Source organism: Falco punctatus, assembly GCF_963210335.1.
Source record: "Falco punctatus genome assembly, chromosome: 13".
Classification (NCBI taxonomy): Eukaryota; Metazoa; Chordata; class Aves; order Falconiformes; family Falconidae; genus Falco; species Falco punctatus.
Genome location: NC_137593.1, coordinates 14180786 through 14199075, shown reverse-complemented (window position 1 = coordinate 14199075; position 18290 = coordinate 14180786). Strand labels below are relative to the sequence as shown.

The 18290-nt window shown below is 42.1% G+C and overlaps 1 protein-coding gene across 1 annotated transcript in view; it reads left to right on the top strand.

Moving 5' to 3' along the window:
* The window catches only part of MB21D2 (Mab-21 domain containing 2), a 74870-nt gene that overhangs the window by 12476 nt on the left and 44104 nt on the right, over nucleotides 1-18290 (top strand). The window lies entirely within an intron of this gene.

The following is an 18290-nucleotide window of genomic DNA, read 5'->3' as shown; positions in this document are numbered from 1 at the left end:
TTAACATGCAGGTCGGACCTGGAAATCAGTCATCCAAGTTTGAATCAGTATCTCAAACATTTTTGCACGTAAAATACGAACATGGGTAAACAGCAGGTGTGGCCAGTGGATGGCTCTTTGTAGCTCAGAGGTGCACATACACCATTGAAAGCGTATTTGGCACAAACCTAGCGTATGGTCTACATGTACACTGTGAATAACCTGCATGGCTTTTCTCATTTAGAAGCACAGAGCTATCCTATGGCAATAATAATTATTTTCTGCATTGGGGGTAATCATTGTAATAGACTACCTTTATAGCCATGAACATACCTACACTCACTAAATGAGAATCTACCTGTCCAGCTCATTATCTTGTAAGGTATCTGGATAAGTATAATTGCCTGCTGTAGGATTTGCACAATTTTGTGTGTGTATTGCTTTTTCACCGATGGCTGGACAGGATATAGCAGACTAAATTTAGCTTGAGAGCAAGGACAACAAGTTGAAAAGTCAGTAGCATGTATATTTATAGTTGCTGTTATAAATATTTTTCCCTTCCTGTTTAAAAAAAAAAATGAAGTGATGAAGCCATAGTTGCATCAAAGCCTGTAGGATTTTTGTTATTGAAAACCTGATCCTGTGGAAGTCATCCACTATTATGATCTGATACATTTTTCAATCAGGGCTTTAAATAACTGGCTGAGGAAGCAGGGCTCAAAGAAGAGTGGAGAGAAAACAGCCAGAACAGCAGTTCTGGGTGTGTGGCTAGCAAGCAGAGAAAGCTTTGTATGATCCTGTTTAAGCATTACTAGTCTTTGCAGGGGACAGGGACCACAGCATTTCTTCCTGCCTCCTGTGGGAGAAGGCAATAGAAATACAGAACAGGCTGGAGCATGCCTTGTATTTTTGCAAATGCACCCTAATGCCTTGCTGTTCGTGAAAACAGGCAGCCTTAGGCTGTTTAGAAATAATGTAAATTAAACTGGCTGTCTTTGTTAATATAATGGCTCAGAGATGAGCATTCTTCAATTTTAAATGTACAGGCTAAAAATGGAATTTAAACAAAAGCTATATTTGTTTTAAGTTACACCTGGCACTTTCCAATGAGACTTGTTTCTGAATAAAAGAAGAGACTTGAGGACCAAGCCCAGGGCTGAAATGGAGGTCTGATTTGTCTGCATTAGACCTGGAAGTTGTGTTTGTAGATCCAGACCCTTCTTAGCCAGAAAGGCTCTTAAATCTAAAAGGATTTAACTTATTAATAAATAGCTCTTTCCCCTGTGCCTGATCCCTCCCATACGTACTGCTCTTATCTCATCGGGTGATGATAGGAAAATTAAACGTAGCTTTCCTGATTTAATTACATTGGTGTGTGTAATTGGTGGCTGAATGATAGGCGAGGAGACTGTGCAGATTCTCAGATGTTTGTATGCTGCATGGCTTGCCCTCTAGGTCAGATCTTTGTTTTCTATTTATATTAATTCTTTCATCTGTGTTGTCTTGCCCTGGCTATTAGCAACTGAACTCTGGAACATCTCAAGTATTGGGCTATGATAAAATCAGGGAGAGGTACTGCTTGTCATGCCTTTGTCAAAATCTTGTGCCCCAAACATTAGAATAGGACAGCAAATGACCTACCTATCTGGTAGGGGAAGTATTTTCTGAATGTAGGCAATTCCTGGGCATCCCATTCATAGTCACCAAGACCATATGTTCTTGCTAGAACCCTACTTTGAAACAACAGGTGTCTTTTGGTGCCTTTGCTGAGTATTTTCTGAGTATTTTCTGAGTACTTTCCTATACTCACACTGAGCTGTCCTGGATTAATTAGTTTTCTCTTTGACACAGGTATAACGGGGCCTCAAAGGAGGGGAAGGCTGTATTAATCAAGAAAAAATGGAAAGAAGTCTTGTGTTCTGGGCAGTGGGCTGGCTGGGAGTGACTGAGAGACCAAGTCTGCTTGCCAGTCGTGAAAGGAGCTAATTGCTTACTCTCCTTGTTACTTGGGTTTGGGGTATTTTTGTGCTCAAAGAGTGATAAAGGAGTATTTTTATCAAGTGATGATATTATAGTCAATGATATTTTGATTTTTAAAGCACTTGCTGCTGTTGTGATGAGAGGTGCATAGCACTCCTATTAAAAACCTTTTTAGGGCTACCTGACCTATGTTGTCTTATACGTATTGTTCCTGCAGTACAGGTACTTCCAGGAAACTTCTTTAATAAGCACTACCTGTCTCTTTCTGTTCAGCACCTAAGTAGAAATGTGTTGTAATGCATAGATGTGCTAGGCTTAAGAAAGCCATATATGATGTTAATGGGAACTATAACATTGCATATTAAATAACTCCTTGAAATTTCTAGAGCTATTTTTTCTTCAAGTCAGCTCGTGTTGTTAGGTATACTGACTCTTGTGTTTTACTTCTTAACAAGAGAAGAGAAAAGAGTGGAGGTAGGAATAAATACAGGCTATACAGACCTATTTCCTCCACTCCAGGCACACATTGGTGTTCAGTCCTCTAGAGCAGTTTTCAAGCTCTTCAGGTTGGTATTTTGTTTCCTTTTCTTATCATGAGACTTTTTCTTCTCTGTAGAGTTAGAAGAGGGATTCTGAGGACATTTCATGCTGTTGCCTTTCCTCTCATTCATTGCCCTTGCCCCCCCCCGCCCCCCCACAAATCAGGGGAAGGACTGGTTTAGATTGGTGCTAAGGTGGCCTTCTTTTTGTTTTTAAGGCCTCTAGTGTGTCTTTTTGTCAGTTCAGTGGTTGCATCTCACTTCTGTGGGAGCTGCCCACTGGGACAGACCACACTTTGAGGATCTGTAGCCAGCTGCCGCTTTGAGCTGTTGACAAGACCTCTAGAGAGCTTGTATCAGCACCTGATACAGGAGGGGTGGTGAGCTTGTTCTGAGAGCATTTCCCTTCTGTCTGGTGTCTGGTGCTGGCAAGTGTTTGTGATAGAGGCGAGTCTCGTAGCAGAGGCAGAGCTGGCATCGGCAAAAGATATCTGCTGCCAATACCGGCTTCCCAAATGGAGTGAGTTACCCTGCTGGGCCCCTGCATCTGTAGCAAGGCTTCCAGCTGTTCCTTGGACTGACGGGCTCCTGAAATATGTGCAGTGGAGGTTCAGATTGCTGTGCTGAGAACACAGGTGTCCTGACAACAGCTTGCTTTTATTAGCATCTTCAACAAGAGAAGCATATTACGTTCATCCCCTGTGCCCAAGGTCTGCTGTAGCAGAGCAGTGTCCATAGTGTGACGACTCTTCTGTTGGTTTGTGCGGCGTTTTTTTCTCCCTTTCCCTACCTGGCATAACTTGCTGACTTGCTGATGAAACTTCTGTTGTAGATCAGGTGTAAGGCATTGTTAGAAGTGTTACCTGTTTGTCTATGATACATCACAGAAATTCTCTGGTTTCTGTTGTGGTGTTGAGCTGATGAAATAGCAACAGGATTGGAGTGATCTCTCTAGGGTTAAGTCTTTTGTGTGTGTGTGCCTTTTCTCAAGAGAGGCCAATCATGATAGGAGCACACTGTACTCTGAGGCCTATGTTAATAAAAGCTCCCTGCTGGCATTCCCTGTGCTGTTGAATGCATAATGCACAGCTGTTAAAAACAACCTTACTGTATTGCAGATTTCATTTCTGGCTTCTGTTGGGTCTCCTCTCCCTGCAGGCCACATGTTTTTGTATTTGCATTTGAGATTGTGGAGGTTTTGTGTTGTTTTTTTTCTTAAGGGACAAGGGGCTAGGCTGGTAAAGTAACCCTAGCAAGGAATTGGTAGCTTCTGTTTGGTTATAGTTACCATAAGTCAACCGATTCCATCTGACTGGGGATTCTGTCTGTGTAACTAGTTAAAAAGGATCCATACCCTCCTCTGTCTCTTTGTTCAAAGGGATTACTGCTCCATGTGTGTGCCCGGTGAAAACAGCTTAAAAATCTTTCTCTCAATTTGTTTTAAGATGCTGGTACTTCATTTGCTCAACTAGTGTTTTGAAACATTAGACTGTGATGCAAAGTATTTAGTATAATAGCTAGGAACATGTCCTAAGGGCACAAATTCTCATGGCAGGCTTGTCAGACTGCCCACTGCCTGTTCCTTCAGTCTGTGGAAATATTTGTAAAAGATTTGGGTGAATACTTGCCAAGCCCAATTATGCAATTATGTTTTAAGGGCAATTTTATAATTATAGTGGAGGATGGTAACCAGGATACATGAGTTATTGGGTTTTTGACTTTTCCTTTTTTCTTCCACATGACTTTGCTTGAATGTTAACACATTTGGAGCAATTTAGTCAGAAACCAGTTGTTCAACTTTCTTTTAGGCAGCTGGCTATTTTTATAGATGAAGCTAAATTAAAAACAAATACAGCATTACTCAGGAAGTCTAGAGGACATGTTTTATTATAGCTTTGGTAATTTATAAGACGGATGTGTACTCAGATACCCAGAGCAGCCCATGGGCAGAGTCCAGTCCAGAGGAGACTTGGAATGTGATAGTCCTGCCTGGACTGCTCAAAGGGAATCTTCAAGCTGTGCAAATTTTTTTGAAAGTTGGGATTGTCCTTAATTTTATGTGACAACTGCCAGGTTCCTGATGGCTTTAACCATCTTCTCTACAGCTAAAACTTTTGCATGTTTTCTTGGGCCTTGACATGTACAGTCTTGCCCCTGTTTATGTCCCAGTCCTTTTGCTGCAAAGATGGTTTCCCCAGGCATATCTGAAACCCTTCCCTGTCTGTTTCCCTGTTTCCTTCTCTGTCCAGGTCAGTCCCTATCTGTTTGTACTCTGCAAGATTGGTTAGGTGAGAAAGTGCCAGGAAGAAATGGGTTTAAGGCCAAGAGATTAGCTCTCACCTCCAGTTGAGGAGGCTTCAGTTGTAAGGGCTGCTTCAGCATGACACTGTGAACAGTGATTGAGCTGACAAGTCTACTTCCAGGCATGCCTGTGTGAGACCCTGCGGTGGCAGCTGTGGGTGGAGGCTCTGGTATAGACCTCTCAACTCTCTTTGAGTTTAAGAAAAATGACCCACTATTGAGTCCATTACCTACGGCTGAGTGATGCTAGTATATGAAACTTAACTTGAGAAGCAAGTGCTGTAGCTCATTTCCTATGAAAAGAGAGGGTTAAACTTGAATGTATTATGTAGGGTGACATACCTTCTGAGCTAGGTTTTCCCTTAGCAACTTACAGCTGGGATGGGTTAAGTTCCTTATCCTAAAAGAAAACTGTTAATTCTGCCCATCAGTAGCTTTGCTTGCTGTCCTCTGAACGAGGAGACACAATTCCTTAGAGAGTAACAGTCCATTCTTCTGCACAACACTGTATTACATTTAGACTTTCTTTAATTTTGTCTATCTTTGGGGTTTGAAACAAGCAGCAGTGTAGATGGAGTTCTGGGGAAGCAAAGAAGGGTATCTGGCCTGCTTTTTGCCCTGGAAAAGCAGGGGACCTATCATGGGAGCTAGAACAGAAGGCAGCTTTGGATGTTGTACTCACAGAACATCCCTTATGGAGAAAAGAGGAGTGTGCGAGTGTGCCTGCATGGGAGCAAGGATGAAAGAGCTGGAAAATGAGCTTGAGGTGGATGTCTCAAGTTATTTGCCCAAGTCTTGTTCTGATCACTATTAGTGTGATGTGAGTTCACAAGACTGAACTGTAGCTTTATCAGAACTTGCAACCATGCTTCACAGGTTCTCCATCCTCGGTATGAATTTTATATCCAGTGAAAGTTTATGACTTCTGTTAGCACAAACCTATCTTACTGTCTGACTAACAAAAATAGGAGGGCTGGCTTCTTTTTTTTGCTAATACAACTGCTGCATAACTGCTAAGGCAGCTTATGAGACATTCAAAATAAATCTTTCAGCAGCAGCTGATGTTCCAATTGACAGATGTTGCTATGGATTTTGTTCTCTTTAGTGAAGAGAACTACTGTTTGCTTTAATTTCTACCATTCTGTTGCATTCCCTTTTCTTGCAAATAGCAATTGTTGTGGACTGAGTGGAGTAATCTGTGCCTTAGTACTTCAGCCAACCTGACAGGTCCCTGAATCATGTACTTCTGCATTAGATAAACTTTCTGCAGTTCTTTCAAAGCACTGTTTCAGTGACTTTCTGGTTGTAAGGGAATCAACATGTCTGTAGCGTTCAGTGTGAGGAAGATAGATTCCCTTCTCCCCAACATATTTGACTTTTGAGCTTTTAATAAACACTTGATGCTAAGGAAGTTACAACAATCCTGTTATTGTATTATATGTCACCTGTCAGACAGTATGATTTTAATCTAATTTAAAGCATTTAATTAGAAGATTGTTAATGCATTTTGTTATGAGCATGCTGATGTCGAAAGTCCAATTTGCATACTACTGAGAGGGGGTGATTAATTACTTTAAGGTTCATAATATTCATGTCTTTGAAACGGCAGTGGTAGCTACTTCCACCCACTCATGTTTAGGGCTGCTGGGCAGAAGTCTGCACAGCACGGGATGGCTTCAGCTTGTAGAACAGGAGGTGGGTGGCATCCATTTCGCCCTAAGAAAATCACTCTGTGGGTAAAACACTGAGTCAGGACATCCTAGATCTATGTTTCATTCTGAGCTGCCCTTAAATTTACACAGACCTGCGCAAGTTTCTGAATGTAACAATACCTGGTGGGAGCTCGGTACTACCAGAAGCCATCCTCATCTCCTATGCTTCATCAGTCTGTGAAAGATGGAGTGATACCAGAGTAGTGGAATATCGTGGTGCTGCTGCTTTTCATGGTAGCATGGTTTAACCATGCAACCCTCTGAAACTGAAGCTGGAAAAGGAAGTCTGTTTGTAAGAGTCTAGCCTCAGAAAGTATTTAATCAGTGAGGGCAAATAGCAACTCTGCCAGTCGGTGTTGATCTAGTGGCTTTGAGATCAAGTACAGTTCAGACTCTGAGAGAGAGATTACAACGTGACCTAGTTAGGCAGTTCTAGGAGGTAATCTTATTTTATACTGAAGGGATCCCAAAGCAAAATCAGGAAAAATTAGTGTGAAGAATGCATCCTGGCCACAGTCTGCATGCTGATGTAATTTGGCAGATTCAGGCAGTGCCAAGCAGGAGAAGGCAGCAGTTTGGGACAGAAAGCAAGGGAAAAATACAAGACATGGCTGAAGCTAGAAATCCTGCTGGGATAGCCATAAGGAATTGGCAGAGAATCTTTTTTTTTTTTTTTTTTTTTTTTTTGTCCAATGACACCTAAGGTCATGATTTAGATGAAAAATAGAGGTTTATGTGTCAGATGTCATTGGTCTGCTTAGATCTTCTCTACTGTAGCTTGCAGTCAGACCAAGCCAAATTTCTTCCACCCACTGACAGACAAAGTTCATGAATGATTCGGTTCAGAACTGCTGAGCAGCTAGAGGACGTTTGCAGTGGCAAGAAATAATGAACAAAGTCGGTTCTTCCTTTACTGCATAATCTGTTAGGCCACCTGCTTCATCTGTTCTAAAATGTCATATCCCAACTCTCCTGTTCATGTTGCAGGATCTTATGACACTACTCCACACCTCTCAAGGAAGGATGATTTTATTCAGTGGTGCATATATGACCTTGTTTAGAAAATCAGGTGCTGCAGTTGTGAGAAAGCATCAAAAATGCTAAGACAAACATTGCAATGAGCTTCTGTGCTTTTCCCTTCAGCACTTCTACTCTTTGCATTTTAATGGATCTCTTGAAGAGCTGGTGATGCTTTGGGTGACTCCTCTTGGAAAGGAATCCTGTGCTAATAGCTCTATCTGGGCCTGATCCACAGGCAGATGCTTGGAGATATTTCATGTTTGTTTTGTACCTCACTAATTAATGTGTAACTTGGTGGTAGAACAGCAGGAAAGCTGCGTTTGCTGACACTTCATGATATAATGATTTAATCCTTTGTGACACATTCCTGCTGAGTGTCAAAGCTGATAACTCTAATCTCTGTCCCTAGCTCGGTGCGACAGGAACCTGTTCTAGAGGGCATTTTGCAGGAGCTTGCAAGCTCTTGTAGGTACTTTGAGACCTATTCTTGTAAACTTTTTTGTGCATTGCCACTCTTGAATGTGATTGTACAGGATTGCCTGGTGTATTGAGGAATCTGGAGTTGAGTGCAAACAAAGGAGCTAACTGACTGCATTCAAATTAAATAAGGCTTGTCCTGGGAGGAGGGGGGAAATACCCTAATCTCCTTCTAAATACACTTCTTCCTTTGCCAGCATTCAGAGCGGTGTGGTTATATTGATTCAGAGGTGCCTAAACCCACTGCTCTTTGTTATATATGATTCTGAAGCCTTGGTATGGATGCAGATCTGTACACAGGGATAGCTGTACTCTCCAGTTATTAGTTCTTGTGACACAACCAGCAGAGCTTGCTTCTGTTCCAGCATGGACAGTGAATTGCTGTTTATTTTAAACTTTTGATTGAATGGTGTTCATAAAACAATTTGCAGCTCTGCAAATAGAGGAGGGAATGTCACTGCAACAACACCTCAGGGGCTCTGCTGCTTTCTGTGTCTGAAATTTGCCTTTTGAAAGTTGCATACAGTGCTGAATGGCAGATGAGGTATTGATATTGGCCCCTTGATATTAGGCCCTCAAAGCTCAAGTTGCTGAAATGTCTGTATTTCATAGACAGTAGGGCAACCATGTGCTAAGCAGTCAGTAACTTGAGAAAAATAAGAGGAATGCAAGTCTCTGCAAGTGCAGCATGTCTCTGAACAAACTGCACCTTCTGAATTAAATGCCTTTTATTTTCCAACATGTAAGCTGTAATGCACAATATAAGTGCATTACTGAGAAAAACGAGCTATTACAATTTGACTGAGCATCTGTCAGAGGCTTGTTTTATATGCTAAGTTGTCTGTAAAAGCTTGACCCTGTACCCCCAATTTTTCCAATATCCTGTGAATTTTGTGAATGTGCAAAGCATGCAGTTGAGGCAGCAATGTTATACTGAAAATAACTACTTTGACACAGCCTTATAAAATCAATGAATGACTACGTCTGTGCAGTTATTTTAATTATTTTGGGGAGGGATTCGTATGTGCTATGTAAGCACTCAGCAAAACTACTTGCACGTTATCAGAGCTGCAGAGTTATTTGACAAGTTAGTCTGGAAAATCAAAGTTTTAAAAAAGTTAAGTTATTTTTGATCTTCTTAAACCTAAATTCTGATTCCTGAAACACTTCTGGGTTACTTTAAAAACTAGACAATCCCTCTCACGTCTTCACCCAAGCTGCAGACAGGCAGTTTAGAATCATCTTTTTATCTAAGCTGCTTCTTAACAATGCAGGTAAAGAAACTGGTGTCTAAAAATCTGCTCTTATACTGAGACCAGTCTTGTAAGACATCACTTGTGTATATGAATCGCTCTATTGTGCTAGTGTATGTCACTCTGAGTTCTCAGCTTTTTTAAACCAGCCCTTTCTTTACCTTGAAACATTTATGTGCCTTTATTTTATTCTATTTTCTGTCTTACTTTGCACCAAACAATTTAGATGGAAAATATTTGCTGGTCAAGGGCAGTGATGACAGTGCTCTGGAGTGTAGGAGAGTGCTGTTAAGAAGTGGTATAACCTAGGTGTGCAGGTGGATGTCTCATCCCCTCCCCACAGAGCTGTTCCACTGTGACAGGCTTCACTGCTCCATGAGGACGGTAGGAGTACTATGGAAGAGATTTCTGTCTGAGGGAGACGAAGTGGGGGAGACAAATGAACAAAATCCCCAGACCCACAGCATGTCGATAGACCTCCTGTTGTTCTTAATTTGCGTCTGTAAATGGCACTAGTTTCCGCTGTTGTGCACCAAGACAATAATAAATAACAATCCTTAGCATTTATATACCACTTCACAGTTTTCAGAGTGTTCAACACACATTAACCAATTCAGCTGAGATGCAAATACTCTGTGAGTGAAGCTACTCTTCTTGCTGCCCAGGGGAACCTTTCATTACAGCTGGGACAAGGCTTTTCTTTTTCCCCTTAACTGGAGCTGTTGGCAGGAATGTTCTCTACAGGGACAGTGTCTTTCTTCATGACATTTTTAAGCCTTTGTATGTACCCCTGTTTGCACAGGAATTGGACTATTCCCAAATCACATGTGTTACTATTAAGAAAATTATGCAGGAGACTTGCCTGTACGTTCTGTGCTGCAAATATGCAGACCCACAGTTAACAGATTTGTGGTTTCAGAAGCTACTGCATTAGCAAAGATGTTGATGCATTAAGTGCATCTTCCTGGGCTGGCATAAGGCCTTGGGGGAGCACTATATCCAGTGGACTTCAAGGCTGAGGAGAATAAACATTTGTCAGTTGTGCCTATTGCTGCGTCATCAGACGATATGCTGAAGAGACCTGAGCATGCTTGGTGGATGGCTTTGGTCCGTGTTTCTTGATTCAGCACCTGCTAGAGCACCAACCTGTCTTTTGGGGCAGGAGAAACCACAACAGGCATCCTATTGCCATGTAAGAGATGTGTTTTGAAGGTGATTGAAGACGTCATGTCCCATTATTCGTAGTCCTGTATCCCAAACATGTAGCATAGTAATACATGCATTGGCATGAATCTAATTTGGCTGGTATTCGACTCACTTTCTGCTTTGGCATTTTGTGTATGTGTGTAGAGCTGGTGAGAGGGAGTTTGATGCATCTCTGTCTGTATCTTTGAGCTGGGCAGGATTGGTTCTACTTTTTATTTGCAGGAGTAGCATCTCTTTTTACCATTCCATTAGGGTGACTAGAAGGTAAGCATAATTTTTTTTATCAGATCATATAACCTGGGTTTAATGGTTTACCTTAGAAATAACTATTTGGTAGACTTTGTAAACTGATGCCTCATGCTGTAGAACTGCTGCATGCTCTGTAGTTATAACCCTCTTTTTAATCTGTGAGGTTTAGTTATAACTAGGTGGTGGCACTTCTGGATTGCCTCTTTTTTTAACCTTTTGGTAACTTTCTTTTTTAGAAGTGATGTCTGTGGTTTGACCTGAAACTGATTCTGAAAGAACAGTGTAGATTATAATTTTCGTGTAAATTATTGTATGAACAGGAACACCATTAGGGTCTTAGCGACCTAATTACAGAGGGAGGTAGCAGCCCATTTTGAGATAAAAACTCTTATCTCACTGCAGCTTTCCTATCAGCTAACAGTGCATGGGAGAAGAACAGCGTGTTTCTTGCAGGTGATGATTTCTCTTTCAGTAGCTTTGATATCCTCATTTTCTGTTTGAAGTTAATGTGTAGATTGCTAGGTGGCGTCACTCAAAGTGACTGACTGAGCCGCTGTTGTATGTGAAGATGTCTCCAAGACAACTAATTTCCTGGTCAAATAGCACATTGGCTTCTGCCACAAGACATTTTAAGGGAGCTGGTCAGCTAAAGGAGCAAGATATTTTAACAGTTTATTATTAGCACTGTAGCTGCCAAATACAGCTCAGAGTCTAAGGCTGAAAATGTTGCTATTCAACACCGCAAATGAATAGCTTTAAAAAAAAAAAAGGTTGTGTGATTTGACTAGCAAACTGATTTGTCACATAACTTTTACCAAATAATAGGAAATAAATCTCTATCTTCAAGTTAATTTTCTGCAATTGCTATATGTGTTCCTATGCTGGAAGCATAGGGAATTTAGGGACCTTCTTTCACTCTTGTATTTTTTTTACGTCCAGACTTCCCTGCTACCTTTCAACTCTTCTCTTTTAGTATGCCATATTTTTTCTAACATATACCCACAAATCCAATGGTTGTTTCCATTTCTTTTCTGCTTTAAAACTCAGAAAGGTTTAGCGACTCCTTCCTGTTCTGAAGTTAGGATGAAAGAAGCTTGAATCATTAGATTTTTTCCCCCTGTTTTGTCCCCTCCTTCCAGCCCCATTTGTCTCCAAAGGAGCAGTGTTACTGGACAGTTGTAGAGCACTTAGAAAAAAAAGTATTTTTCTGATGAATTTCCAATTTTTTACTTTCCTTATAAAATACTTCTAACCCCATCCTGTTTCAAGGGACTCAGCTCAAACCAGAATGAAAAATACCCATGTTTTTTCTTGCCTTCCTTGCAAGGCTTGGCTGTACTGCCTAGCTGAACAAACCCCACCTTTGTCTTCGATTTGGAATAAGAAACAAGCAGGCTTGTTGATTCCTGCTGCATTAACACTATTCTCCTCCCTCACACTGATGCAGTGGTTATCAGGGGGGTAGGGTGGAAGCTGTGTGCTGCTGTTTTACGAGACCTCCCAGGAGGCTGCTGCAGCGTCGATCTCCTGCACTCCAGCCCCAGAGATCTACAGCACTTCCCCAGGCTGTAAGGACTGGAGGAATGCAAGCAAAAACCACTTAGCGCAACAGCTGGTGGAGAGAGGACAGCGAGGGTGCTATGCTGAAAATGCTTGAAGATTTTCGAATGAAAGTCCAAGAGAAATAAGGAGCCATAACCGTGCCCTGACCTCCATCCCATGGCACATGTGAACCTGAACTCTCAGCTAATAACCCCTGAGCCACTAAGCTGCCTTCTCTGAGCATGCCTGGTGCACTGGGGAATTTTAGGAATGTGGACTTCAGCACGGTGTGGGGTTGCTGCTGCTCACACTGTGTTCAACTTTAGAAGCTTTAGAAGGTGCAATGGGGTTGGTTTTGCCACGATAAAGCCCCATTGTGATTGTTTGCAGTATTTTTAACTAAAGATTTGTTTTCCCGGGTAAGATTCCATTAGAACAGCAGGAGCCAACATCAAAGAGCTGGAGAGAGGCCTCTTCTTTTCCCTGGCACAGCACAGCTTCAGCCTCACTCTTCACCATTCCCTCTCCCAATCCCTTTGGTTTTAAGACATTAAAACTTTAGTGACTGGGATATCAAAGAGGCTGTAGTTAGTGTTGTATTGCCGCAAACTGCAGGGGCAATTGATCTATGGAGGTTAGAGGAGAAAGTCTGTGGGAAGATGGAACCGGTATCACTGATGCAAACCTCTCTCTTTTGATGTCCCCTCCATGGTGAAGCAACCACATCTTTAGCCTCCAGCTGCTTGAATTATTCCTGTTGGAGGATGTGGGAGGTCTGCTGTTGACCTATATGGGAGGAAGATAGGAACTAAGTTGGTCATACAGGCCCCACCGCCTGCTTGGGTTTGTCCACAGCTCTGTGTCCTGTGTGTCTTTGCTATGTGTGTGTCTTGCACAGCAAGGTGGTTTGAGTCTTGGGTTTGCTTTGTAGCAGGTATGGTAACAAGGGGTGAAGGAATGCACTCCCTAGTACCCATCTCTACTTCTGGTGGATGGTGAAAGGTACTCCTGTTTGCTTTGACAAAGGAAGGCAAAGCAATTTGTGTCCTCAGCATGGCAGAACAACCATGTAACCAGCTTCTCTGAAAGATCCCAACAGTGCATCTTGGAGTCCCATCCTAACTCTCTTAGCAGGGAGTTCCTACAGGTGCAGGTGTTCAGTGCCATGCTTGATAACTAGGCGGTGATTTGAGGTATTTGAGATGTGGAATGCAGTATGAAAAGCAACCTGTACCCAAGTGAGAACCCAGTTTGATTCTGGAGGAAAATGTAGGGTAATTTTTAGAGTTGCTGCTATTCTGTTCTGCACCAAGGAGGATAATGCTCCAGTTTTGTGCTACAGTTCAGCTTTGTTCTGCCTTATTCCTCATTTCTTGGTCCTACCTATTTTAACTGGCAAATATTGGTTGCTTGAGTACGTCCTTTTCTGTGTCTTCTCATATAGGTGCTGGGTAAAGCTGTGGTGTGAGACAATCCAGGGCTTATGTTCTCTACAAAATACACTTGAAATTGTTCCTGGTTGCCTTGCAGCAAATCTATTTCTGCCCTGCTGATGGCCTGGCTCGCAAACTGAAAATGTCTGAATAGGATTTATTATGCTCTGACCATTAATTTTTAAACTACTTTTAATGGTAGATGTTAAATCACTGCTGTCCCAGTTCCAAGCTCTGTGTAAAATTTCTGAGTTCTTAGGAAGGCATTTCTCCTGCCAGCAACCTTAGAAGGACAACAAGAAGTTACAGGGCTGTTCACAGGACAAGGAAGCAGTATTTTGATGAGGGACCTGTGTGCTGGCCAATGTCCAGGCATCTGTCTGGCTCTAGAGAGCAGAGGCAGGCACACCTGGTACGGCTGTGATGTGAATGAGAGATGTTTGCATTGGTGTCTGGGTGCAGACACTCTGCAGGGACACAGTAATTGAGTGGCTCTGCTCTTGGCTTTGTTCTTCCCTGATCGAAGCATCTTTGAAGCAGCAAGAAAACTGAAATTCAGTGGTTCAGCACTGAGCTGCTTACAGCAAGCTATTTTATTTCTGTGCATGCCTAATAAATACTGAACTGTTCAGTGTTGTCACTCAGTGCGGCTTTGTCCCTTGCTGCTGGGAGCCTCTGTATAGATTTCCCTTGCTGCTTCCTTGAGTGTGACATAAGATGCGCACTTTTCTAGCTGAGGCTGTTGTCTGTCACCTTTGCCGGGAGAACACTAAAAGCACTAAACCAGAGTCTAATGTTTTTCAAACCACTTAATAGTTTTAAAGCCCTTTTCAGCTACTTGCAAAGACAGCTGTGGCAGGTGGGCAGGAGATGACTTCCTTGCCAAGGGGAGGGAGGTGCCTTCTGTGGCATGTGTCTGCAGGGGAGGCAGAGCCACCCAGGGCTTCCCACTCTCAGGCCTATGCATTTCACACTGCTCCATCTTCCTCACAGTAGCCTAGCACAGGACTTGCCTTTTAATCAATGGGACTACTATTTAGTGTGTTTTGCTTTCTTTATCCCAAAGCTAGACATCATACAAAATAGGCATCCAACACTAGGCTGGTGGGAAATGTTTGAGATCACCATATCAAAAAAGGCTGCAAAATTTTACGGTATGCTGTGGCAGAGTTTTCCCGAGTTTATGCTTGACCCAAGCAAGATAACCCCAGTAGTCAACACTGTGTTTAAAATCACTGTTCATAGCAGTGTTTACAGTGATGGCAGCTAGAAGCAAAGCTCTGGACAAGAGTAGCCAGAAGCTTAAAACCATCTTTCATTTGATAATTTTCCTCTTCTGGAAGATCTGTGCTATCTAACTCTGGGGTTATTTCACTTTGCTTACAGTGGGAGAGGCAGGCTATTATCAGTAGAGAGACTGGTGATACTGGACCAGGGGTTTAACAAAGCAAGAATGCTTTCCCCAAGTGGGTCTGCCTGTTGCAAGATAAATGGAGACTGACTTTTTCTCTGCTTATTCTCACACCTGTAAAGTCCGAACAGACCGTTTTAACAGCGCTGCCGTATGGCTTCTTCCCATATTAGAAAGGAAGGTGCTGAATATGGACATCCCAGTGTGCATGTGTCTGTCTGTCTGGACCTGTCCCATCAATTAAACAGGAGCTGACGTCATATTTGAAGGTCAGCTGTTTTATAACCTAATATTACCATTTTTTTTTTCCTCTGGGTTTATTATCTCCCTCCAACCTGCAGCTTGGCACCATCTGGTGCAGGCACACAAGGGAGAAAGATTAGAGGAAAGTAAAGCAGCTTTGTTCGCTTCCCCCATTGCTTCCGATGTACAGAAGAGTCGGCTGTTTCTTACAGTATTGAATTTTAAATGGTGGGAAGGGCTGGATCCTGTTAGCTGTCTAAGGGAGGGAGAAACAGTCTGTGCTTACCAGTGATCTGTCAGGAGATGTCTCATGATTCCTAAGGGACTTAGTGTAGCCATTGAGTATGCTTTGCTGCATTTTATTTTATATTTAAATAGTCATGGCTTTTTATGACCTGTTTTTCCCACCACCCATATCTTCCTTACCTATAATTGCCAAGAAGCGTTCCTAAAAGAGGTACACAGTGCTAACCCAGACTACAGTCTACTTGGTAGTGAAGTGCTGTGAACACTAAAGAGCATTTACACCTGACAGAGCCACCAGACTGACATACCACAAGCATGTTGTGCCACAACAGGGCTTCATCTTCCCTGGGGGCATCTGTCTGCACAGACCAAGGCGGTGCATGTTTACTTGTCCAGCATCAGTCTGCGGTGAAAGCACAACAGTTGTTTCCATTTCATAGGCAGGGTTGGGTTTGCACTCAAGCTTCACCCTCTATCCCATCATCTGTCCCTCTTTTTCCCTATCCATCTGGAGGTGTGATCTCACCATGTCCAAACTGCATGATGATTGTTTTCTGTAAAAGCAAAGCTTTTTTCTTTCCAAGAATAAAATTATAATAATTCAGGAATGCTTATCTCCTAGGCCAGCAGGATTACTTGCAAACTAATACCTTGTTTAGCTTCAGTGTTGCAAATGTTGCATTGTGCTATTTTGAAAATATTTGAAATTGTCTTTAGCCATAAACAACTATTGTATTTAACTATTTGGAAAGGATGGCTAATTGGTGGGCACTGGTTGGATATGAATATACAAGCTGAGTTATGAAAACATTTGACTGTGAATCATGGTATGTACGTGGCGCTGTATCGTAAGACATATGTACATATAGACTATTTGTCCACTTTTTCTTTGCTGCTGTGTAGTATTCTTCTAAACTGTGATTTTGTCAGGTCAAGGATGCTTTGTACAAATTCCTAATTCCTGGAGAAAGGGTAAGTTTGGAGGCTTTGGGGGACGTTTATTTTTATTTTTACTTTTTTAAGAAGAAACAAAATTACTTTCTATCCCCTCCCATTATATAAAGAATCTTGAACTAGCAACAGTAGACATTCAAAAGAGGAAGATTTATTTGGAAACAGGGAGGGAGTTCAGGGTTTTCCAGTGCTTTAGTTTTAATTCCAATTTGTAACAGAAAAGTGTTTGTCTCCTTTCACACATATTCTGTTGCAGTTCTTTCCACTGTAGTCTTTGAGGATGGGTTTGGACTTTTTCCTCTTCTAAATGAGTGTAGTGTATAGTGTTTCTTCAATAAGTGATTCAGCTTTTCCTGTCCCCAGCATCTTGATTTATACAAGGTTCTTCCTAAGGAAAATCCGTAGCAAATGGAGCAGTGTTTCCTGCATTTCTTGATGGGTTTGTAGCTTTGTAAAGTGCACTTTTCCGAGTAGTGAGATGAACTGAAGTCTTCTCACACAGCAGTGAAAAGTTGAGAAGCCAGATGCACACAACAGAGGGCCTGACCAAGTCACCAGTCTTCTTAACGTGAAATTTTGCCGCCTTGAGCTGACCTTGAAAATGGTACTATAGATTCTCATTTGCAGCTTAACTCTGAAACCACTTGTGTACGTCCTGTTAATTGCCTAGAAAGGTGTTTGCTCCCCCCTCGCCTTTTGTTTTCAAGACCTTTCTTGAACTAATTTTGATCACTGTCCACAGCAGTTTACAGGACATTTTGTTTCCTGCCCAGACTGGCTCAGTTTTCTGTGTATCTTGGCACTATATACATAAAAAAAACCCTTCTTTGTGCTAGTTTGCCATGAGGGAAGACTAGATCTAGGAGGTACTGAAATGGTGGCTGAGGAAGGAGAAGTAAATCAAATTAAATATTTGACCCTTTATTGCAAGTTTGCTTAGTTTTTAGCACCCAAGAGAAAAGGAAGGATGATTTTTTATTATTATTATTATGCAGGTCATAATGTGGCCTTTGCAACCTAAAATGCTCCTAGATGTATCACTTCTGTACTTCTAGTGCACTCTTTGAAAAGATCTCTCACTTCCCTTTTCAAGGACAGCATAAGACAGCAATGCTTGGCTTGATCACTGCAAAATCCCCTTATCTGCCTGCTCTCACTTTGTTTTTCTTCTAACTCTTGTCTTCATTGGTATTGAAAGCATGCAACCAAGGTTGATGAGGACAAAACTTAAGCTACGGTCAGTCTCTACTTAACTCTGCAGCTTTTCTTTAAGGAGGAGTGAGAGTGAGCAAAGCTATTAAATCTCTCTCTTTATTCTTTGTTTTTCTTTCTGTCCCCATGCAGCAAGGAGTTTTAATCTGCTTTTTGAAGAGCTGAGAGCTCAGTCGCTCATCTGAAGTGGTGTACTGTTCTTGGTGGTACTGAGCACTGTACAAGGAGCTCGGGTTCCTCCATCCCTTAGTCTTTTCTTCTGGATGTCAGGAGATGTATACACCTTATGATTACCACAGCTGAGGCTGTACATGCCAGATTTCCAAATGTCAGGCTTCAGAAAACAGGCAACATGATAGCTGACTTTGCTACCCAATATTTCTGCCCTGGAAGAATGTTCTGCTGACAGAAATCTTCATGTAGCTCCTGGTGCTGCAGCCAGGGAGGCACGCACACTGTCTGGTGAGGTCTTGGCAGGGAATAAACTGGTAGTACTCTTTCATCTGATACAAGTCCAGCAAAGCCTTCCCACA